This window comes from Notamacropus eugenii, chromosome 2 (assembly GCF_028372415.1).
Source record: "Notamacropus eugenii isolate mMacEug1 chromosome 2, mMacEug1.pri_v2, whole genome shotgun sequence".
Lineage (NCBI taxonomy): Eukaryota > Metazoa > Chordata > Mammalia > Diprotodontia > Macropodidae > Notamacropus > Notamacropus eugenii.
Window position 1 is genome coordinate 514,530,261 of NC_092873.1, and position 21,474 is coordinate 514,551,734.

Here is a 21,474-nt window from a genome sequence, read left to right on the forward strand (position 1 = left end):
TTGCATGCATAAGGTGATATCTAGGCTGCTGGGTTGGGTCAAGGAAGTTCCTCTTCAGCTACTAGAAAATGTCCATGAATTCAGTTGCCTAGCCTTTGGTGGTCCTTCTGAGCTGTCAAAGCTCACCTGTTCTGTCTGTCTCCAATGCTCATTCACTTATCAGGAAACAATGAACCTAGCAGGCACAGAAGAAATAGAAGCAGTCATGTATCCATAGCCAGATGAAGAAGCTCTCAGCCACATGGTGGCCAGATGAAGACACTCTCTCTAACAATGAAGGTCACACTTTCTCTGCAGCTTGTAGTCTTAAGGATCTAATGAGGAGAATCACCCTTGCACCCTCCAAGAGTTCTCTAGAGCACTAAAATTTTAAGTGACTAGCTTGGATTTGTCAGAGGCCAGATGTGAACGCAGGTCCTCCTGGCTTCCAGGTCAGCTCTAATTTTTCCTCTTTTTCATACGATATATTTGGTGAATTAAATTGAAGAAACATGGAAACTGAGGCTCAGCAAAGTCATCTGACTTGTCCAAGGTCACACAGCGAGAAAGCATTGGAGCTGGAATTTAAAGCCAGGTTTCCTGACTCTTAGGTCTTTCCCCTGGAGTAACAAGGCTCTGCTGGTGGAGAGAGCATTAACAATGTGTTGTTGGCATTGATGAGAACAATGGGGAGATATTCTATTGTCTATCGTGTCATAATCACCAATACCGTGCCCCAGGGTGGCTTTCAGAGGTCGGGTTTGTCCAGTTGCTGAGAGGAGGCCAGGCTGGAGCCTGGGGGTGGGGGGTGAGGGTGGTGGGGGTTGGGGGGATGGGGGGCAGGGATGGAGGAAGCCCTTACCCTGTGACCTCCCCATCCTGGAGACCAGGAGGCCACGGGCTGCTTGTTTATTATCACAGGAGGGCTGGTCAGGGGCTGGGCCCTCTCCACCTGCTGCCCGCCCTGTCTCCAGACTCACAGCATCCCTGGAGGCTGCTCAACTCCATGACAAGCCCTTGGACAAGAGGGGAGGCAGGGCCCTCCCAGGAGGTGGAGGACCACTTGACTCAGATCCCCATGTGAGTGGCAAGGCCCAGGCCTACACCTACCCCAGAGGAGAGGGGAACCTGCTAGTGCCGGCCTGTACTGGTTACAGGAGAAGGAGAAGGGGGTGGGGAGAGGGGTGCTGCTGTTCCTGATGTCCATCTGTCTGCCTGCGGCTGCCAGAACCTAATCTTAAAGGAGCCCAGGCCCAGGGAGCCACAAGACTGAGGACAGACCAGCTGGGGGACTTAGGAATTTGTGGAGGGAGGGATGGATCTGCAATGTGTAACCTGGGGATCAAAGAATGTCAGAGCTGGGAGGGCCTGAGAACTGGGGATGTCAGGGCTGGGAGGGCCTGAGAACTGGGGATGTCAGGGCTGGGAGGGGCCTGAGAACTGGGGATGTCAGGGCTGGGAGGGGCCTGAGAACAGGGGATGTCAGGGCTGGGAGGGCCTGAGAACTGGGGATGTCAGGGCTGGGAGGGCCTGAGAACTGGGGATGCCAGGGCTGGGAGGGGCCTGAGGACAGGGGAGGTCAGGGCTGGGAGGGGCCTGAGGACAGGGGAGGTCAGGGCTGGGAGGGGCCTGAGGACAGGGGAGGTCAGGGCTGGGAGGGGCCTGAGGACAGGGGATGTCAGGGGTGGGCGGGGCCAGAGGACAGGGGATGTCAGGGCTGGGAGGGGCCTGAGGACAGGGGATGTCAGGGCTGGGAGGGCCTGAGAACATGGACTTTTAGTGCATAGAACTTTGGAGCTAAAGAGAATTGCAGGGTATAGACTATAAGAATGTAGAATGTTCTAGTTGTCCTCAGAAGTTCAAGCTCCTATTCTCTTGATAAGAAAACTGAAGCCCAGAAAGAGAACTTAATTGCCTCTGGTCACACATCAGGCCGGTGGTGTTCAAATCCAGTGTAACCCATGATACTTGACTTTGCCCCAAGTGCCCTTCCTTGATTTTCAGTTTTCTTTTACGTGGTATTTTCCTTTTCAGAGCATAAACTGCTTGAGGTCAGGGATTTTTTTTTTGCTTGTATTTATATTAGGAAGCAATTCGTTTACACCAGCTTTATTTAAGTCCCAGCATAGTGCTTACTAACTGCTCCATCTCTCTCTCTCAGTGGCATAATCTAGGTCTTCTCATCCCTAGCCTGGTCCTTGTCCACCCAGATGCTCTGGGCACCATGGTCAAACAGAGAAGGAGGTTTGTGGGCTCTTCTAGATTCGAGTTTGACCCCTCTGTGCGGCAGCTCTAAGACATCTGGGACTTCCGTTGTTTCCTTCTGGGGGCATGGTAATTTTCCCCCCTCTTCATCTTTTTTTCGGTATTTTTTTTAATTGAAGTCGTTTTTAAGCATTACCTTTGTTTGTTTTTGATTTTCGGAGGCAATTGGGGTTAAGTGACTTCCCCTGGGTCACATAGCTTACGAAGGGTCTGAGATTGGATTTGAATTCAGGTCCTCCTGACTCCAGGGCCAGTGCTCCATATGCTGGGCCACCTAGCTGCCCCTTACTTTTATTTGTGAATATATTCCATCCTGTAGGGTACCCTGTAAGCTACCCCTTAAAAAAGGAAAGAGCAAAAGTAAAGTCCCACAAATTCAGTCAATATACTGATAATATCTGACTGCATATATAATATTCCACTCCCATAGTCCCCCACCTCTTCAAAGAAATCAGGTCAATTAGACTTCTCCACTTTATTTTGTTCTGGATAGAACAGTAATTGTGTTGTATAATTTTAGCAGCAAGGGCTGTCCTCAGAAAAAAACATGGAAAAGCTTCATCTCTTTTCCTTATATTGTCCCTCATGGTGAACATGGTTTTACAGGTTCTGCTAACTTCACCCTGCATCAGTTCATGCAAGTCTCTCCTGCTTCTCGATTCTGTGGTACTAAGTCATTCCTTTCATTCACCACGATTTACTTAGCCAACCTCCAACCAATGAACAGTGGGCAACAGCAGAGAAAAGATCTGAATGCAAATCTTGCTTCCAATACTAGCTTGGTAACTTTGGGCAACTCATTTCTCTCCGTCTCAACTTCCTCATCTGTAAAATGGGGGATAATATTAGCATCCATCTCACAGGATTGTTGCAAGAATCAAACAAAACAGTATATATACGTGTATACGTTAAGTGCTTTGCAAACCTTAAGTTGTTTCCATGTCTTTGCTAATAAAAATGAATGAATGAATGAACTAAGAAATAAATAAAAGGTAGGAGGGGCCTTCTGTTAAGGTTGAAGGATTCTTTCTTCTTATGCTTGTCCTAACCGGCATATACATAGGGCACTGGGATCTCTGGGTTAAGGAATACGGACATGGCAATCACTTTCTCCCCCCATAATTCTAAACTGCTTTTCAGAAGGGCTGGGGGCAATCCAAGGACATTTAAATTTTTTTTTAAAGGAGAGGGCAAAGCTTTCCTTAGAAGGAAGAATTGCAAGTGGTAGAAGGTCTGGAATCTTACAGGAAAGTCCTTTGTGAAAAGCTCTAACCAGCCTTGAAACTTACCAAGCTGGTTCACCCGCAATGTTTCAGGAGCTATTTGTGGGTGAAAATGAGACTCATATATCGAAGAATTGGGGCTCTGGGCTCCATCCCCTTCTTATCTCTCCCCTTTAACCTCTAGTGAGGCAGTAACTGTAGTGGAAGGAGAAGCATGCAATTCCAGTGCTATGATCCTGGTGGGCTTAGGGCAGAGAGCTGGCACTGGAGTCAGAGTTCAAATCCCTGCCTCAGATATCTGCTAGTTGTGTATAATGCTAAACCTCTCTCAGCCTCACTTTTCCTCATCTACACAATGGGGACAATAAAAACATTTATCTCAGAGTTGTGAGCATGACGTCAAGTGAGACAATATACTCGCAGTGGTGCCTTGTAAACCTCAAAGAGTTGTAGGGAAAGTTAGCTACTGTTACTTCCCCTTCCTGGCCCCATCCCTCCTGAATGGTCTCTGTTCTAACGCCCCTCTCTTGGCAGACCTTTACTTATCCTCCCAGCTCTGACATTCTCCGTTCTAGGTCTCTTCTCTCAATCCCAAGAACCTACCAAGAGCCCCTTTTTTTTTTCGGTCTGCCTCTAGCAGTTGTTTTAAATTTCCTGACTGGGGCTGCTGCCGGGGTCCCTATCGGCAGAACATGTCTTCTGCGAGATCCTTACTCCCCTCAGATTTTACATGCAGGCAGTCTCCTGGCTGGGGGTTGGAGCAATAAGTTCCAGCTGGGCTGGGGGGCTGGGCAGGAGGGAATCCATGAGGGGGAGGGGAGGAAGGGAGCTGCCCACTGCTAGAGGTGGGGGGCTACCCCCAGCTCCTCCCCCTCCTCTTTCTAACTCCTCAGTCTCTTTCATCCCCCCTAGAAAGCTGGCCCGGTTGTAGGCCTTTAACATAAATGCTACTTTTTTCTTTTTAAAGCTTCTCTGGCCTGAATATTTCTGGGCTCCATGGCTATTACATTTAGGTTTCCATTTCCTCTCCCTTTAACCACCCCCCTCTCCCATTTCCCTCTGTCCCTCTCAGAATTTCTTTGCGCCAGCACAAGTCTCTCCTTTACACATTCCCTGTCTGACTTGCCAGGTTCCATTATCGGCAGAGAGGTCGCTGGGATCAGCCCCTGTTTTGAGTTCTAGAATTCTGAGCCCCTGGGCCTCTTTTTGGGGCGCTAGGACAATGGCCCAGTCTTCTGAATTCTAGGAAAAGAGACTGGAGTTGTACCGATGGAACCCTGGTTAAGTTGTCTCTGTGGATTTAAAGCTGGGATGGACTTTAGATCCAGTCATCCAGCCTAGACTTCCATGTGGAAGGAACCTAGGAGGCTGTCCCTCCCATCTTGCCATTTTACATATTTGGGCACTGAGGCTGAAGAAAGTTAAGTTATTGTCTTAAACTAATATGCCTCGGAGTCTTGCTTACTCCAAGCCCAGGCATCTGTCCACTATCCCACCTCCACTGGCTTGGCTGCCTCAGATCCCAGCAAATCTTAGACCCAGTCAGGTGAAGCTTAGATTCCAGGCCGCCTCACCCTGTCTTTGTGTCCCAGAGACTTTTAAGGCACTTCTCCAAGGACAAGCTGTAGATAACCGAGGCAGATAGGTCTGAACCAAGGTCCTTGGGCCCCAAAGCTGTTTTCCACTCCTGACATGAGGGGAACCCACAGCCAAGAGAAACCCAGTTTTGGTCAGTTTTATTCAGGAGTTTTAAAAACTCTTCCTCTAATCCAAATGCTGTTCCCCCCCACAAGCCCCCTTATTTTTTCCCTCTTTTTTGCTCTTAGAAGGCATTTCTGAGTCCTTGATGCCTTCTCCAACAAGCTGTGACCGAGGCTTTGGCCAATGAGACCCTAATGGAAAGCCTGGGCACTGCTGGACCATAAACTAGCTGTGATGGGAACCTGACCTCAGTTTCTCCTCTGGAAGAGACAGATGACTCTCATTTGATAGGACTCTTTCTAGCACTGCAGGTCTGATTTTATTAACAATTAAGGCTGCAGAAACACAGGTACTTTCTGACCATGGCCTTCTGATCCAGGTTGTGCCAGGACGTCTACCTCCCTTTTGCAGATGAGTGAACTGAGAGTCAGGAAAAGAAAGTGAGAGCCTGCCTACTGTCACTGGGCAAGGGGTTATTATTGTGAGAAGGTTCAATTCAGGACTGCCACAAGCTCCAGGGCCTAGACTAGAAGAAGAGTCTCAGGGGCCAGTACCCTCATTTTACAGAGGAGGAAACTGAGGCTTTGAGAGGGGCAGGCCTTAGATCACCCGGGTAGAATCAGGATTGGGATTTGCCTTCCTGACTCGAGTCTAAGCATTAGATTCACTATGGCAAGCTGCCTCTCCGTGACCTTGGATGAGTCCCTTAGCAAGACCTATCTCGCCTTTTTTTCAGTTCTACAGCCCCAGCTCTGGTTTCCCCTTCTCCCTTCGGTGGCCTGGGGGTGGGATGTGTAAGCAGAAAGGACCAGGTTCCTTTAAGACTCCTCTGATAAGAGACCCCAGGGAGTCGGAGTGCTGGGAGTTGGAGGGAGAGGTGGCCCCGAAAGCCCCATCTGTTCTGCAGGGCGTCGCCTGGGCTGTGTGGGAGGATCTGGAAGGCCCAGGACAAAAGATATTTAAATGTTGCCTTTGTTTGGCTCCCCACAGATGCCTGGAGGCTTGGGGACTGGAATGGAGGGGGGAGGGAGGGCAGGGAGGTCGTGGGGTTGGGGAAGGTGGTGGGAGGACCGCAGGCTTGGCGTCTGAGCCTCTGGGGAAAGACAATGCAGTCGGCTGAGGCTGCTTTCGCCTGTGGGGCCAAAGCCCCTGATTTCCAGAAGAGGAAACTGAGGCAGAGACCACACAGGGTGCTGCAGTGGAAGCGAGGGCTAGATTTGGAGTCGGGAGACCCGGCTTCCATCCTGGAGCCTCAGTTTCTTCTGCACAAAAGGGTTAAGAATGCTTTGCTACCTCACCTGTCTGTGGCTGGATCAGGGCTTTGTAAATTTGTGTGACCACTGGGCCAATACTTTCCCTTTTTGGAACTTGGTTTCTCTCTCTGTAAAGTCCAGGTGTGAAGGCTATGATCCATCCCTTTCTTCTCCCTCCTTTCCTTTCTTCCTTATTCCCTTCCTCCCTTCTCTTTGCCTCAGTTTCCTCATCTGTAAAATGAAGGGGTCCACATAGTCAGCCTCTGCTATAGATGTGTGAACCTCCAGATTTTTCTCCTTTTTTCCTTGTCTGTGGTGAACTCTGGGGGGACTTAGGGGTGTGTGTGCTTAGGGGGGAACTACAAAGTGAATAGACATTATTACCCAAGATCCCCCAGTCAGTGAATTAGTGGCAAAACTGGAATCAGAACCTCAGGTGTTTTTACTCCCAAGCCCCATGAAAGGGGAGGGAGTTCTTCTGGGGTCCCACAATTAAGGGAAATGTCAGGGTCTGTTCTTGAATCTGGCTAGACAGATAAGAGGACAGGTTTCCAAACCCCATGTACCTGGGCACCCGTGGGCAAGCGCCTGGCTTTGTCTGTGCCATGGTTGTCTGCAGACCAGTCTTGGAGGGGTGGGGGTAGATAATTTCGAAGTCCCCCTTCCACTGGAGCCCTTTTCCCCGCCTGCCCTGCCTGGAAACAGGGCTCCTTTGTCCCCATGGCTAGCGTGGCTCTGATTTATGGGCGGGCAGGAAGTACACACAGCGGGAGCCGGGTGGCAGCCTGCCTCTCCTGGGCCAGGCTGGGGAAAGGAGGGGAGGGGAGAGCTGGAGGAGGACCTGGGAGCTGGTGTATCTAGGAAGGCCTTGCCTCCTGGCTCCAGGAAAAGCCTGGTCATTAAAAAGCTCCTGAGCTAGGGCTGAAAGGACCCTTAGAACTGAGAGCGTTACCACTGTCAGGGCCCCTAGAAACCATCTGGACAATCTCCCCTGATTTGAGGAAACAAGTCCAGAGAGAGGAAGGAACCTTAGTGACTTAGTGATGTGATCACCCCAGACTGGGTTCAGGTTTAGAAGATAAAAGACTTCGTAGGCTTCTGGATTGGTGGGAGTTCTCCAGAACTAACCTGACTCACACCTACCTGACTACCTAGCCCCCCACCCCCCCTCCCTGTTTCTTGGATCCACAGTCAGTCAATGACCCCATGGCTCCACATAGCAGGCCTGGCACGACCCAGACCAAATCACCCCTTCCTGGCCAGTTCTCCCAGATACCCCCAGGTTCCCTGCTCACCCCTCCTCTTCCCTAATAAAAATGTAAGTTACTTGGGTCAGGGACTGCTTTTGTCTCTGTGTTCCCAGAGCTTAGCAATGTACCTCAGACAACACAGGCATTTAATAAATGCTTTTTATTCCTTTATTAATGCATTCCTTCATTCCTTTTGCACTGGCCCTAGGGGAAGAGGAGTCAGGAATGCCAAAATTTGAGGCTTACTCTCCCTTTGACTTTGGGGAAGACTTTCTCTGAACTTGGTCTCCTCAACTGAAGGGGTTATAGTATGACCTATAATGTTTCTTTCTAAGATTTTTCTGTTCTGATGCCCCTTTCAGCTTTATTTTTAATTTTGTGCCCTAAGGCATCTCCCACCGTTCTTAGCCCTGCCAGTTTGAACTTCTTTGTTCTGAATTCCCTTCCTAATCTGACATTCTCCATGCTGAGGTCCTTTCTGGCTTGGCTTTCAAATTCTGTGTTTTACACTTCTAGACCTTGGTGACCTTTTCCTCCTCCTAATGCTTATTATCACACTTGCTGGTGTAGACAGTGGTCTCAGTCGGCCCATCTCATGAGTTACGACTCGACTCTTCATCCTTGCATCTCCTCTCCTGCCTAGACTGTAAACACCTTTCGAGCAGCACCTGCTTCTTATTTCTCCCGAACAGCAATAGCTTATATTCAATCACTGCTCAGGAATGATGGGAGTTTGGTACCCAATTCCAGCAAGGCAGCCGGCCTGCCATTCTGCAAAGATCCACGAACTGGAAATCAGGGTCACTGACTGAAGTTTGCATCCTGACCTGGGCCAAATCCCTCCCCTTTCTGGGTCTCAGTTTTCTTAGTTGTTTGGACTAGGGTCCTATGGGGTCCCTTTCAATTTTGAAAAGTTACACTTGCAACCCCAGCTGTTCCTTCCCATTTAAATTTCTCATCCTCTGCCTTCTCTATTTCACCCATTATTTCAGGCAGCTCAGTCGTACCAGGAGACAGGAGGCAAGGGCTTAGATGAGCCCAAATGATCTCGTTCCTCCCTTCCTTCCAGCGTCAAATAGAATCCCAGTTTGGGGATGGTAGGATTGAGAGCTGAAAGTGACCTTGAAGATCAGATCAAGTGGTCCAACCCCATCCTTTCATAGGAAAGGAAACTGAGGCCAGGTGACCAAGGTCGTAGAGGTATCAGGAGACAGAAGGAACTCCAAATTCTTGTCCCTTACACGTGAACAGCTGGGTCCAGAGGTTGAGTCTTCTTGGGGCTACAACTTGATTTCTTTCAACAGATATTTGTTAAGCACCTACCATATATAGGGCATATGTACTGTCTGTGCCAATGAACCAGGAAACTCTAAGACTCCAAGTTAAAGAGCCATCTGCCTCAGTGGGGGGAGTTTTCACTCGGAGAATTCTTTATGCTCAGAGGACAATAATAAAATTTTGATTATCATTATTGTTAAGTTTTGAGGTCAAAGTGCTTTGTGAATATCTCATCCTTACCACAACCCTGTGAGAGAGGTGATATTATTACTCTTTCCCAAACAGCAACAAAGAAGGCTATTTTCTTCGACCTATCTAAAAGACCTTAGGGCCCAGCAAAACAAAATGGTAAGGCTCACGGCAGATGGATAGTATCTAGTCTCCACTGGGTCCTCAGCAAAGCAGGACAAACATTCTACTCCTCTCTAATCGATTCCCTCCCCTCTCTTCAGCAGCTGTTCCAGACCTTCTCTGCTTTCCTGAGGCTTCCCACGGCACCCCTCCCCCAGCCCTCTGAGCAGACCTCGACTCATATTTCACCGAAAAAAATGAAACCACCCCTGCTCTTCTCACGTCACTCAGACGACTTTCCCCATTATCGCCTCCTTCACGCCAGTCTCAGAAGGAGAGGTGCCCCTTCTTTTTGCCAAGGCAAGCTCCTCTGTAAGCATGTGATCCCATCCCCTCCTGTCTTCTCCAGCAAGATTGCCCCCCCTCTCTATCATCCCACTCTCACTTATCTTCAATCTCTCCTTATCTACTACTGCCTCCTACCTTGGTGCCTACAAACACGCCCATGTTTCTCTCTTCCTTAAAAATCCCTCCCTTGAAGCTACCATACTATATCTCTCCTCCCCTTCTTGGCTAAACTCCTTGAAAAAGTGCACTCAGCAAAAATCAGCCTTCTCTCCTTTCTACCCTCCATCCCCTATTGAGAAAGCAAGAAAAACAAAACCCCTGTTATAAACATGTAGAGTCAAGCAAAACTAATTACAGTTTCATCTTTAGCCAAAAAATGTTTCTTTCTGTACTCTGAGTCCTTCCCCTCTATCGGGAGGTGGGTGGCAGGTTTCATCATGAGTCCTCTGGAATCGTCTGCACACTGATCAGAGATGCTAAGTGTTTCAGAATTTCTTTATAATTGTCTTTATAAAATTATAGTCATTGTGTGAATTACAACGCAGGTTCTGTTCACCTCATTGTGCATCAGTTCATGTAAGTCTTCTTAGGTTTTTCTGATGCCATCCTGCTCCTCATTTCTTATAGAACATTAGTATTCCATCACATACACTACAATTTCTTCAATCATTCCTTGATTGATGGACACCCTTCAGTTTCCAGTTCTTTTCATTGCAAAAAGAACTGCTATCAGTATTTTTGCATATCCATAGTTAGAGTTGGTTTTATTTAGAACTTGTCCTTCCTTTGATCTATCTTCTTTCCTATTTGCCCTTCTGTCTTCTCCCCTTTCCCTTCTATTTTTCTATTTAGTGAATGGATTTCTGGACCCAACTGTGTGTACATTCTTCCCTCTTTTGACCACTTCAGATGACAGTGAAGTTAAAGTACTGCCTGCTTTCCCTACCCCTTCCTTCTTGTTTGTATAGATTTCTATTTGCCCACCCCAATGACGTGGGATAATTTCTCCAACCTTACTCTCCCTTTCCACACTTTTCTCTTCTCCCTTTTCATTCCCATTCCTTCTTTTTTAAGATCAACAAAATGGAACAGAACCAGTTTCAGGCCCTCTGTCAAATTAGACTTCCTCTGTGACTCCTGATGATAATAGAGTTCAGAGGGGACACATGTCTCTTTCCCTATTTTAGGATGTAAGCAGTTTATCCTTATTTTATCCCTTATGCTTGTTAAATCATGCTTACTTTTTTATGTTTCTCTTTATCAGAGTCTCTGAGCAGCTCTGTTATTTTCATCAGTAATGCTTGAAAGTTCTCTGTTTCATTAAAGATCCATTTCCCTGCCTCTAGCATTATTCTTAGATTTGCTGAGTAAATTATTCTTGGTTATAAGCCTAAATCCTTTGTCTTTTGGAATATGGCACCCCAAGTTCTTCAGTCCTTTATGTTGGGGGTCGCTAAGTTTTGTATGATTCTAACTGTGGCTCCTTGGTACTTCAATTCTTTCTTTCTGGTTGTTTGCAGTGATTTTTCCTTTAACCTAGAAGCTCTGTATTTTGGCCATAATGTTACTGGGAGTTGTCATTTTGGGATGTCTTATAAGAGATGACCAGTGGATTCTTTCTATTTCCACTTTATCCTTCAATTTTAAGAGATCTGGGCAAGTTTCTTTCATAATTTCTTGAAATGTTATGTGTAGCCTTCCCTCTGCCCCAATGACTTTCAGGTAGTTTAATGATTGTTAAATTTTCTCTGAAATTTGTTTTCTTAGGTCAGGTAAGATAACTTACATTTTTCTTCTAGTTTTTTCCATTGTTGAACTGTATTTCAATATTTCTTGTTGTATCATGGAGTCATGGGGTCTGTTTAACCCATTGCAATTTTCAGAGAGTTTGTTGCTTGGACAAGATTTTGTACCTTTGAGCTAAGCCATTCATTCCCCTTCAAGTCTTCCTTTCATAGCTCTCATTTCTTTTCCAAATCCTCCATTTCTCCCTCCCCTGCTCTCATTTAATTTGTACAAATTTTTTTTAGCTGTTTAAAAAACCCCACAAAACTCTTGCTTTCTCTCTTCCAGGAATTCTGATTAAATTTATGAAATTTTGCTTATAGAGGTTCATAGTCATTCTTTCCTTCTTTTTCTCTTTCTTCTTTTTTTTTGGAGTGGGGAGCTCATTGTACGTCTTTCATTGTACTCCAACATCTTGGTTCCATCCTCAATGATTTCTTAATTGCCAGATCTAATGGCCTTTTCTGAATCCACATTCTCCTTGATATCTCTAGAGCAAACTTGACTCTGGGGCTCACCCTCTTCTCTGACTCTCACTCCTCTAAGTTTTTGTGGCACTGATGTCTTTTGTTTCTGCCACTACTTATCTGATCATTTCTTCACAACGCTCTTTGCCAGAGCTTCACCCAAGTCATGCCTCCTAGCCATGCATGTCCCCCATGGTTCTATGTTGGACATCCTTTTTTTTTTTTTTAAACTATACTATCTCCCTTGATGATCTCATCAGCTCCCATGGGTTCAATTATTATCTCCAGGCAAATGATTCCCAGAACTATATATCCAGCCCTAGTCTTTTTCCTGATCTACAGCCATGCATCACCAGCTGTCTCTTGGACTACCTGAACTAGATGTCCCATAGGCATCTCCAAGTCAATATGTCCCTAAAGCCCCAACCTTAGTACAAGTCCTCATCCTTTTTGGCTTGGATTATTGTAATAGCTTTCAGCTTGGTCTGTCTCATGTCTTTCCCCACTTCAATCCATCCTCCACTCAGCTACCAAAGTGTTTTTTCTAAATTGTAGATCTGACCATGTCATCCCTCCTACTCAAGAAACTTCCTGTTACTCCTGGGATCCCATATAAAGTCCTCTGTCATTTAAAACTCTTCATAATCTGGCCCCTTCATATCTTTTAAGCTTTCTTACACCTTACTTTCAGCCTTGTACTCTATGATCCAACTGCTTTGGTCTACTGACAGTTCCTCAAACATTTCCCATCTTCATGCCTTTGCATTGGCTGTCCCCCCCATGCCTGGAATGCTCTCACTCCTCCTCTTTGCCTCTTGGCTACTTTCAAGGCTCAGTTCAAATTCTGCCTTCTGGAGGAAGCCTCTCCTGTCCTACCAGCTCTTACTCAATCCCCATTGACAAGATCTTCATACACTCTGTACATATTGTGTATACTTCTGTTTCTTTATGTGTTGTTTCCCCCTTTAGAATATAAGCTACCTGAGGACACACATTGGGTTTGGGGTATTTTTTTGTCTTTCTTTTTATCCCCTTCACTTAGCACAGTGCTTGGCACTCACTACTTGCCTGATAAATGCTTTTTGACTTCACTTGACATGGCACATACTAAGTGCTTAATAATTGTTTTTTGACTTGATATGGCACATCATGCTAGGTGCTTAATAAATGGTAGTTGATTGACAGAAAAGTTCCTGCCTTCAAGCAGTTTACTTTGGGGGTGGGGTGGGGAGAAGGGGAGGGATATACCATGTATATTGATAATATATTGAAGAATTAAAGAAAAAAGCAAAACCCTGTTTGCTGGGGCTGGGGAATGATGGGAGACTGAATAGAGGGGGCAGGATTGAGAGAAGGCAAGGATTCTGGGAGGTGGAGAGAGGGGAACGCATCCGAGGTCTGGCAAACAGTCTATGTAAACGTCAGGACTTTGAGTCTCTGGCACAGCCTTTGGATCAAATTCAGCATTTGTGGGGGGCAGAGGGATGGCAGGAGGACTGCTTGCTCAGTATATTTAGTAGGGATTTCTTTCATTTGTGCATTTGGGCTAAAGTTCCCTTCCAACTTTCAAAATCTGCCGTTCTCTGACCTTGGGGTTCTATGGAAAGACATGGGCAAGGGAGGGTTGGAGTCTGCTTATGGAGGGCCTCACATGAACACACCTGGAAGCCTGGAGCTCTGCCAACCCATGACAGACCATGCCCTTTCCCTCTCTTTTGGGCACTGCCAGACTGAAGCTGGGATTTCTCTTTTTTTACCTGGGACCATTTGCAGGATAGGAACACAGAAGCCTAGGTCACCCTGCCCTAGAGGAGACTGGTTTCACATTCCTGACTTTTCTCCCAGGAGGCAGAGATCCATATTTGTGATAGATCTTTAGTCCCTTCCCACTTGTGGTCTTGTGGGGTCCTGGGTTCAAGTCCCGCCTCTGACACACCCTAGCTGTGCCCCAGGCAGCCCTCTCAGGTGAGAAGCTGCTGGGCAGGTACAGATCTGCCTGAGGAGGGGGAGTTCCCTCTACTGATAGAATCCTATCCTTTCCCATCCCTCCTTCAACAAAAATCCAACGCTTAACTATGTAGTAAATGCTGTAGAACAGATCAGAAATTTATTAAGCACCTACTATGTGCTAAGCATTGTGCTGGGGATGTAAAGAAAGGTCAAACATAGTCCCTGCCCTTGAGGATCTCCCAGTCCAGCAGAGGAGACCTCATGCAACTAATTCGGTACAGACCAGATAAATGGGAGATAATCCAGAATCCAACCTCTACCCAGGCAGGAATTCTTTGTCTAGCCCTGCCAGCGAGTGCCCATCTGGCCTGTCCAAAGACTTCCAGGGACAAGGAACCCACTGCCTTCCAGGGCAGCCCATTTGGAATGGATCTGGCCCTGGGAAGCTTCTTCCCTGTCCTGCCTTTTAGGGACCAAATGGAGGTGCCAGCCAGCCCCTGCAAATCCACCCGCAGCTCTCATGTCCCCAGAAATTCCTCATTTGATCCAGGGAGACCTATTTGTTGGTCCTGCTCTGGACTTGGCCTTCCGTCTCCCTGCCATTGAACCTTCCAGGATAGGCAGTCCAGTCCCGTAAACAGAATGATGGGCCTGGAACCAGAAGAGGCCTTCATTGGAAAGATGACTGGGGACTTTAACTAGCCTGGAGACCAGGGGCAAGTCTCTTGAGGGCTGTCCAGTGGAGGAGGGGTCCAGAGGGCAGAACCAGGAGCAGTGGGTGAGGAGAACAGTTAGACTTGATAGCAGGACAAAATCCCAACAAGGAGAGCTCTTGGGGACTGTAACAGTAGTAGAGAAGGTAAGAGGTGCTGACTCCCCTTCACTGGAGTTCTGGAGACAGGGGCTTGATGACCATATTGGGAACGAGCTGTGGGGGAGATTCTTGCCGGGTCTGGCATGGGTTCTTGACCAATCTCAAGTCCTGGAACCCTTTGACAATCAACCTGGTGAAACCTGGGGAACCCCTTCTCTGAATTATGTTTTCAAAGGCATAAAATAAAATTCATGAGGTTACAAAGCAAATATTGTATTAAAATACAATTATCTATATTAAAAAGAAAAAACCAAGTTCATGGACCCTAGGTTAAGCACCCCTGATCTGCAGGTTGGACTGCATGCCCCCTGAATTCCTTTCTAACCTAAATTCTGTTACATCTGTGAGGTCTCATCACTTTTCAGAGCCTCAGTTTGTTATTCATACAATGGGGACAATAATTCTGTCTTACTGAGTTCACAAAATTATTGGGAAAAAAAAGCTTGACACACTCTAAAGACCTAGAGCAATGTGGTGTCATCATCCTGGCCTTCAGTATTCTCTCCATCTTGAGCTTTCTTTTCAGAAAAAGCTCCAGTTTACCTTGTTTCTTCCCTCCTTTACAATCTAACCAGGAAGCAGGTACCCACAGGCAATTAAGTAGTAAAGACTTTGAAGGCCAGAGTTGTTTCATTTCTGGAGTCTCAGTCTCATAGAATGAAAGATTGTTAAAGCTGAAAGGAACCTCAGAGATTTTCCACTTCAACTCCTTTATTTAAAAAATTAGTAAATGGAGGTCCATAGGGGAGAATTAACTTACCCAAGGTTACTTGGCAGGCTAACAAAAATAATGATATTAGCTGATATTTATATAAACTTAAGGTTTGAGAAGTGTTTTACATGTTACCCCTGAGTCAGGTGCTGTTATTTTTCCCATTTTACAGATGAGGAATCTGAGTCTGGGAGAGAATGACTCATTTGCCTTTGGTGCACAACTTGTGAGCTGGATTTACTTGAGGGATAGCCTGATAATCACTAGATCTATCTGTGCCCAACCTGTGATAGAGCATTCCGAGCTTGTCTTGGTCTGATCAGTCACAGTTGGACACACTGAAATTTCACTTTTTCATAGTGATGTCATTTTAGTCCTCTTCGAGAATGAAGGACAACAATCAACCAACCAACCAACCAGATCATCCAATAGTCTATAACGGAACTTGTAGCAGAGTTGAGATTTAAACGCAGGTTTCCTTCCGTTCTGGATCAGTACTTGTCATATATGTCCTACTGGGGACTCCTTTTCAGGTGTGGCCCCATCTAAGTTCTGTCCTTCAGACGTGGGAGTTACCAAAAGACCACTTAAGTCATCATACCCTGTCCTGCAATGTAAACATGTTTCCAAATGGAGATGGGAGTGAGAGATGGGGCGCACATCTATGGAAGCGAAGAGTGACCCCCTCCTGGTTGCTTTGCTGTTACCTTGTTTTGTTAACTGTTCAAGGACCTACATGAGCATCATTTCCTCCCAACTTGGCACTTGACCCAACAGCAAAAACTTTCATTTCCCTGGGCTTCACTTTTTCTTTTTCTTTTTTTTTTTTTGATTTTACTGATATAGGAAAGTCTTTTTTTTTTTATTTTTTTTTATTTTGTAATGTTTAACAATCACTGCCATACAATTGCAATTTTATCCCTCCCCACCTACTCCCCACTACCCCCCTCCCTCCCCACGACTGCATACAATTCTGTATAGATTCTACATATACTTTCCTATTGAGTATATTTTCACTATAGTCATGCTATGTAGTCAGACTAAGATAAATGAAAGAAATCGTATAACAAATCAGAACATGATACACAAACACATACACATACACAAACATGATCTGCTACAATATGTGAGTGACTTCCATATTTCTCTCTCTGAGTGTGGCAGGCATTTTGCCTTGAGATCCTCCATTGGGATTTTTTTTTTTTTTTGGTAAGAAGTTCTTGTGTTATTACAAAAATCTAAGTCTACCAGAAAAAACTCTCACACACTGTGGTTGTTGCTGTGCATAAAGTTCTCCTGGTTCTGCTCCTTTCACTCAGCATCAGGTCATATAAGTCCTTCCAGGCCTCTCGGCTTCACTTTTTCTAAAGCCATGGAGTGGGAAGGGACCTCAGAGGCCATCTAAATAAAGTTGAACCTCCAATGATAGAGAGCCAACTGTCCAGGCCACATCTGGACCTTTCCCATTGTTAGGGAGTTTTTCCTTCCATCAAGCCTTAATCTGCCTTATCCATACAACTTATAGTTTCCACCCATGAGTTTTCTCCTCTATAAAATTATGGGGTTGGATTCAATAGTTTCTATGGTCTCTTCCAACTCTGGCCTTCCACATTCTAAGGTTTTACCAGGTCTAAAGCTAGGATTCTACAATCTTTGAAAGACAGATAGGAGACAAAGGATGATGGCGAAGAACCAGGGTGAGCAAAGATGCCAAAGCGGAAAAAGTGTAGGTAGGCTGTTTGAAGAGAGAAGATCCCACTGGAGTTGGGAGGTTGGGCAGCAGGAGAGCAGGTGATGTGAAGGAAGGAGTGCTTAAAAGCCTGGCAGAAGAGTCATACTCAGAATGTTAGTGCTGGATAGACTCTCACAGTGAAAAAGGACCTATGAACATAGAACCCTGCACTTGGAAGGAACCTTACATCTTAAAGTTTGAAGGGATCAAAGAACCTAGAACATGTAAGACATCTTAGAAGTAAGAGTGTTAGAATGTACAAAGTTCAAGCTTGGAAGGACCTTAAAACATCAAATTTACATCTAGGAGAGACCTTAAAACATAGAACATTGAAACTGAGAGGAGCTCAAGACAATGGAATCTAGACTATTAGAGCTTCAAGAGATCTTAGAACAGAGAACAGAGAATGTTATGAGTGATGGAAGAGCCCTTAGGGAGAAGAGAGCTTAGAACAATAAACATCACAGCTTGGAGGCTCCTTTGAACATAGAATGATAGAAAAGAAGAGTGTTTGAACCCAGAGGAACCTTAGAACAGAGAATGTTAGAAGTATCAGAGCTGAGAGATTTAAGAGCATAGAATGTTCTTAATACTCATCTACTCCAACCCTATGGTTTTGTAGATGAGGAAATTGAGAACCAGAGATGGGAAGTAGCTTCTCTGAGGTCACATACAGAGTTAGCAGGGACCCAGGGCAAGAAGGGCCCCTGATCATGGGAGGCTGCCGGCCTCCCAGCACTTCTGCCTCCTCCCTGACCACAGTGGGTAGGGGGCTGAACTCAGAACAAGAGCAGGCAGGGAGCCATAGCCCAGCTTACCCCACTTGTGGCTAGAAAAGTAAGCAGCAGCTTGACAAGAGTCATTTGGTTGGAAATGTTGACAGGAATCAAAGATGTGGCTGGTTTCCGGAGCTTCGCAAGGCATTTTTCTGTGACTTTTAAATTACAGTGTAGTGGGCGCTGGGTTACCCTTAGTCATGAATGAGCAGCTTATAGCAGGACTCCCAAATTTTCCTTGGGCTCCGCATTCACCAAAGTCTCAGCCAAAGAGTAAACTCTCTCCCACCACCTTTGTTTCCTCCTTCCACAGCTTCTCTTAAACAACAAAAACCACTTCCTTAAAACTCCCAGAAAGTGGTGTTATTGACTCCTGACTCCAGGAAAGCCCTGGATTTTAAAGACCAGCTTTGAAATTTCAGCTTTGAAATCAGACCTGTTCTTTGCTACTTGTGTGATTTTAGATAGGTCATTTCCTATCTCCAAGCCCTGGCTTCTTCTGTAAAGGAGGGAGCCAGATGACTGAATGAGGCTTCTGGTGAACTGCAGCGTACTTAAGCTCAATCCTCATAAAACTGCCAGTGGTTAACACTGGTCACATCTCATTCTCCGGTGGAATAAAGAAGATTGGACCATCCAAATGGGACTTGGGAGTGGAATCATGATAGTGATAGCAACCGTCATCATAGTGAGCACCTACTATGTGCCAGGACACAAATGTGATCTCGTTTGATCTTTACAACACCACTGGGTAGCAGATGCTTCTACAGATGAGGAAACTGAGGCAAGCAGAGATTAAGTGATTTGCTCATGGTCACATGGCTAGATTTGAACTCAGGTCTTCTTGACTCCAAGCCCAGTGCTAAATCCATTGCCCCCAAAAGGGTACAGAGGTCTTTGGGTATTTTAGAATCCCTTCTTTCTAAGCTCTCTATAGATTTCACAGGAAAGTAAGTCTGTCTTTTATTTGTCTTGCCTGGAATTAATTCTTGTTTGTACAAGGTTGTCTATATCTGAGGCTGGTATCCCATGCTTCATATTCCATGCAGCTATCCATGCTCACCATCTTATTGTCACCTCTCTAGAATATCCTTGGGACACACCAAGCCCCTGGGACCTCCCACACCCATGGCCATAGTCCTTGGCAGTTAATTTCCTCCATTTTGGTACTTCCTCCCTGGGGCTGAGCCCTCTTATAGGGGACTTGCCTAGCCAATTGTCCCTAGACCATATTAGATTATACTTCATATTCTACCCAGCCATTGACCCAGGCCATCTGTCTCAATTTTTGTATTTGTATCCCTGGCGCTTAGTACTGTACCTGACACGTAATACCAGTCAGTCAACAAACATTTATTAAGTTCTTATATGCCCGGTTCTTTGCTAAGTGCCAGGGATACAAAGAAAGGCAAAATCATCATATATTAAATGTGGTTACATTCATTCATTCATTTATCCGTACATCCATCCATCCATTCATTCTTCATCTATCTATCCATTCATCCATCCATTTATTCATTCATTCACCATCCATCCATCCATCCATCCATTCACCCATTTATCCATCCAAGAGACCAGGGCAGTTCAGTCCCACGAGGAAACAGTCAGTGAAGAGATAACTGTCTCAAACTCAGTTGTGTTCTGCTTGTCTGATGCTTCTGATAGAGGCCTTCCCTTTTTCTCTGAGGTCAGATCCCATTACATAGGTCTTTGCCTCTGCTACTGGAGACTTCCCCCACTGTTGTGCTCATGGAATGTGCCAGGATTGAGGGAAACCTGGGATGATTTGGGGTTGTTATTTAAATTGCATTGGGGATGAAATAATAAGAACTGACATTTCTTTAGCTTTTTAAGGTTTACAAAGTGCTTTACAGACATTATCTCATTAGTTTCTCCCAACCTTTGGAAGTGGGTGCTATTTTATAGATGAAGAAACTGAGGCTCAATGAGGTTGAATGACTGGCTCAGCATGGCATAACCAGAGACTGAGGACAGATTTAAATCTAAGTCTTCCTGACTTGTCAAACATAGTGACAGGGTGTGCTTAGTGCTATAGGCACGTGAGAACCCGTCAGAGTTTCAGTTTGCAAGTCTCTATATAATCTATAGTCTTCAGTGCTTCTTAGACTGTGGGTTGAGACCCCATATGGGAGTCTCAAAAATTTGGCAACAGTAATAGGTTTCTGAACATGCAACAATCAAAAATTAATTAAAAATTAAACCATTAATGAATCTGAAGTGTTTCTGGAAGGGCTTGCCCACGTTGCATCCAGCAACTTTACTTCAACTTTGGTTCTGAACACAAAGCATGTGCAGTGCAAAGTGCCATGTGATGCCAACAAATGTTGCTGAAACTTGAAAAGGGGACTCTTTCAATAGCCTTGGTCTATATAATATCTGAGGTCCCTTAAAATCTCCATCAGTTCATAACTCTGTGATTTGGAGGAAGGAGTGTGTTTTGAGTTAAAACAGTGATCTTACCAGGAAAAGAGTGGAGTGGACTCCCTATCGATGACAGTTTTTAGGCAGATGGTGAGTGACCACTTGGAGATGTTGCATTGGATTAAGGGAGGAGGGATTCTCTCTGTTAATTATCTCCTTCTTCTCCGGGGTCTAGCTTGTTTATATATTTTTGTTTTCCTGTTGTCTGATTTAGAATGTGAGCTCCTTAGGGGACAGGGGCAGTCTTTTGCCTCTTTTTGTATCCCAAATGCTTAGCACAACGCCTAGCTGGTGGCAGGTGCTTAATAAATGTTTATTGATTAGTCAGTTGGATTCCTGCTTTGAGTAGGGACTGGACCAAATGGCTTCTAGGGCCTCTTCTAACTCAAGGATTTGACCAAATCTTTGGAACATGAGCTGTTTGTGTGCTACCGGCCTTCTGTAGGCTGGAATGTCTGTCTTCCTTTTGGTCTGAATTCCTATCAACATTGGGGAAAGTGACCTTTAACTAGCAGTAAGATATTTTCCCACCCAAGGCAAAATCTCACATCTGTTTAGCCTCTTTTTTCTTCCTAGATCCTGCTAGAGTGGAGGAACCTTCTTCCTCTCCACCTCCCAACTTCATAACATCCTTCTTCTGTGCCTCCTTCTCTCCTCTACCATTCTGAACATTCTAGTGTAGGATCTCATCACATCAGGCATGGACCATTGCCATTGACTGCTGGTTGGCCTTGTCATTTCCCCCAGACTCATTAACCTCCAGTGGCTCCCTATTACCTCCAAGATGAAAACGGAAATCTACTTGACTTTTCAAACTCTTCACAACTTGGATCCTTCTTACCTTTCCATCCTTCTTACATTTTCCTTCCTTCTACATAGTCTATGATTTGGTGACACTGGCCTTGGTGCTCCTCATACAAGATACATTGTCTGTCCTCTCTGAGAATTATCACAAGCTGTCTCCCATACCTGGGATGTTCTTCCTCCTCACCTTCATCTCCTGGCTTTCCTAGCTTTCTTCAAGACTTAGCTCAAATTCTCCCTTCTGTATGAAGACTTTTCCAGGCTATCTTGATGCAGGTGTCTCCCCTCTGAGATTACTTTCCCTTTAATCTGTCTATATTTTGTAAATCCATTGTATATACATT

General features: G+C 45.6%; 1 long non-coding RNA gene across 1 annotated transcript; it reads left to right on the forward strand.

The window, feature by feature from the left end:
• The first annotated feature begins 837 nt into the window (after nt 1-837).
• LOC140524221 (uncharacterized) lies at nt 838-3,430 on the forward strand. Its single transcript, XR_011973614.1, has 3 exons — nt 838-1,059; nt 2,141-2,313; nt 2,851-3,430. It is a non-coding gene; the product is annotated as an uncharacterized lncRNA (long non-coding RNA).
• Nucleotides 3,431-21,474: the final 18,044 nt, after the last annotated feature.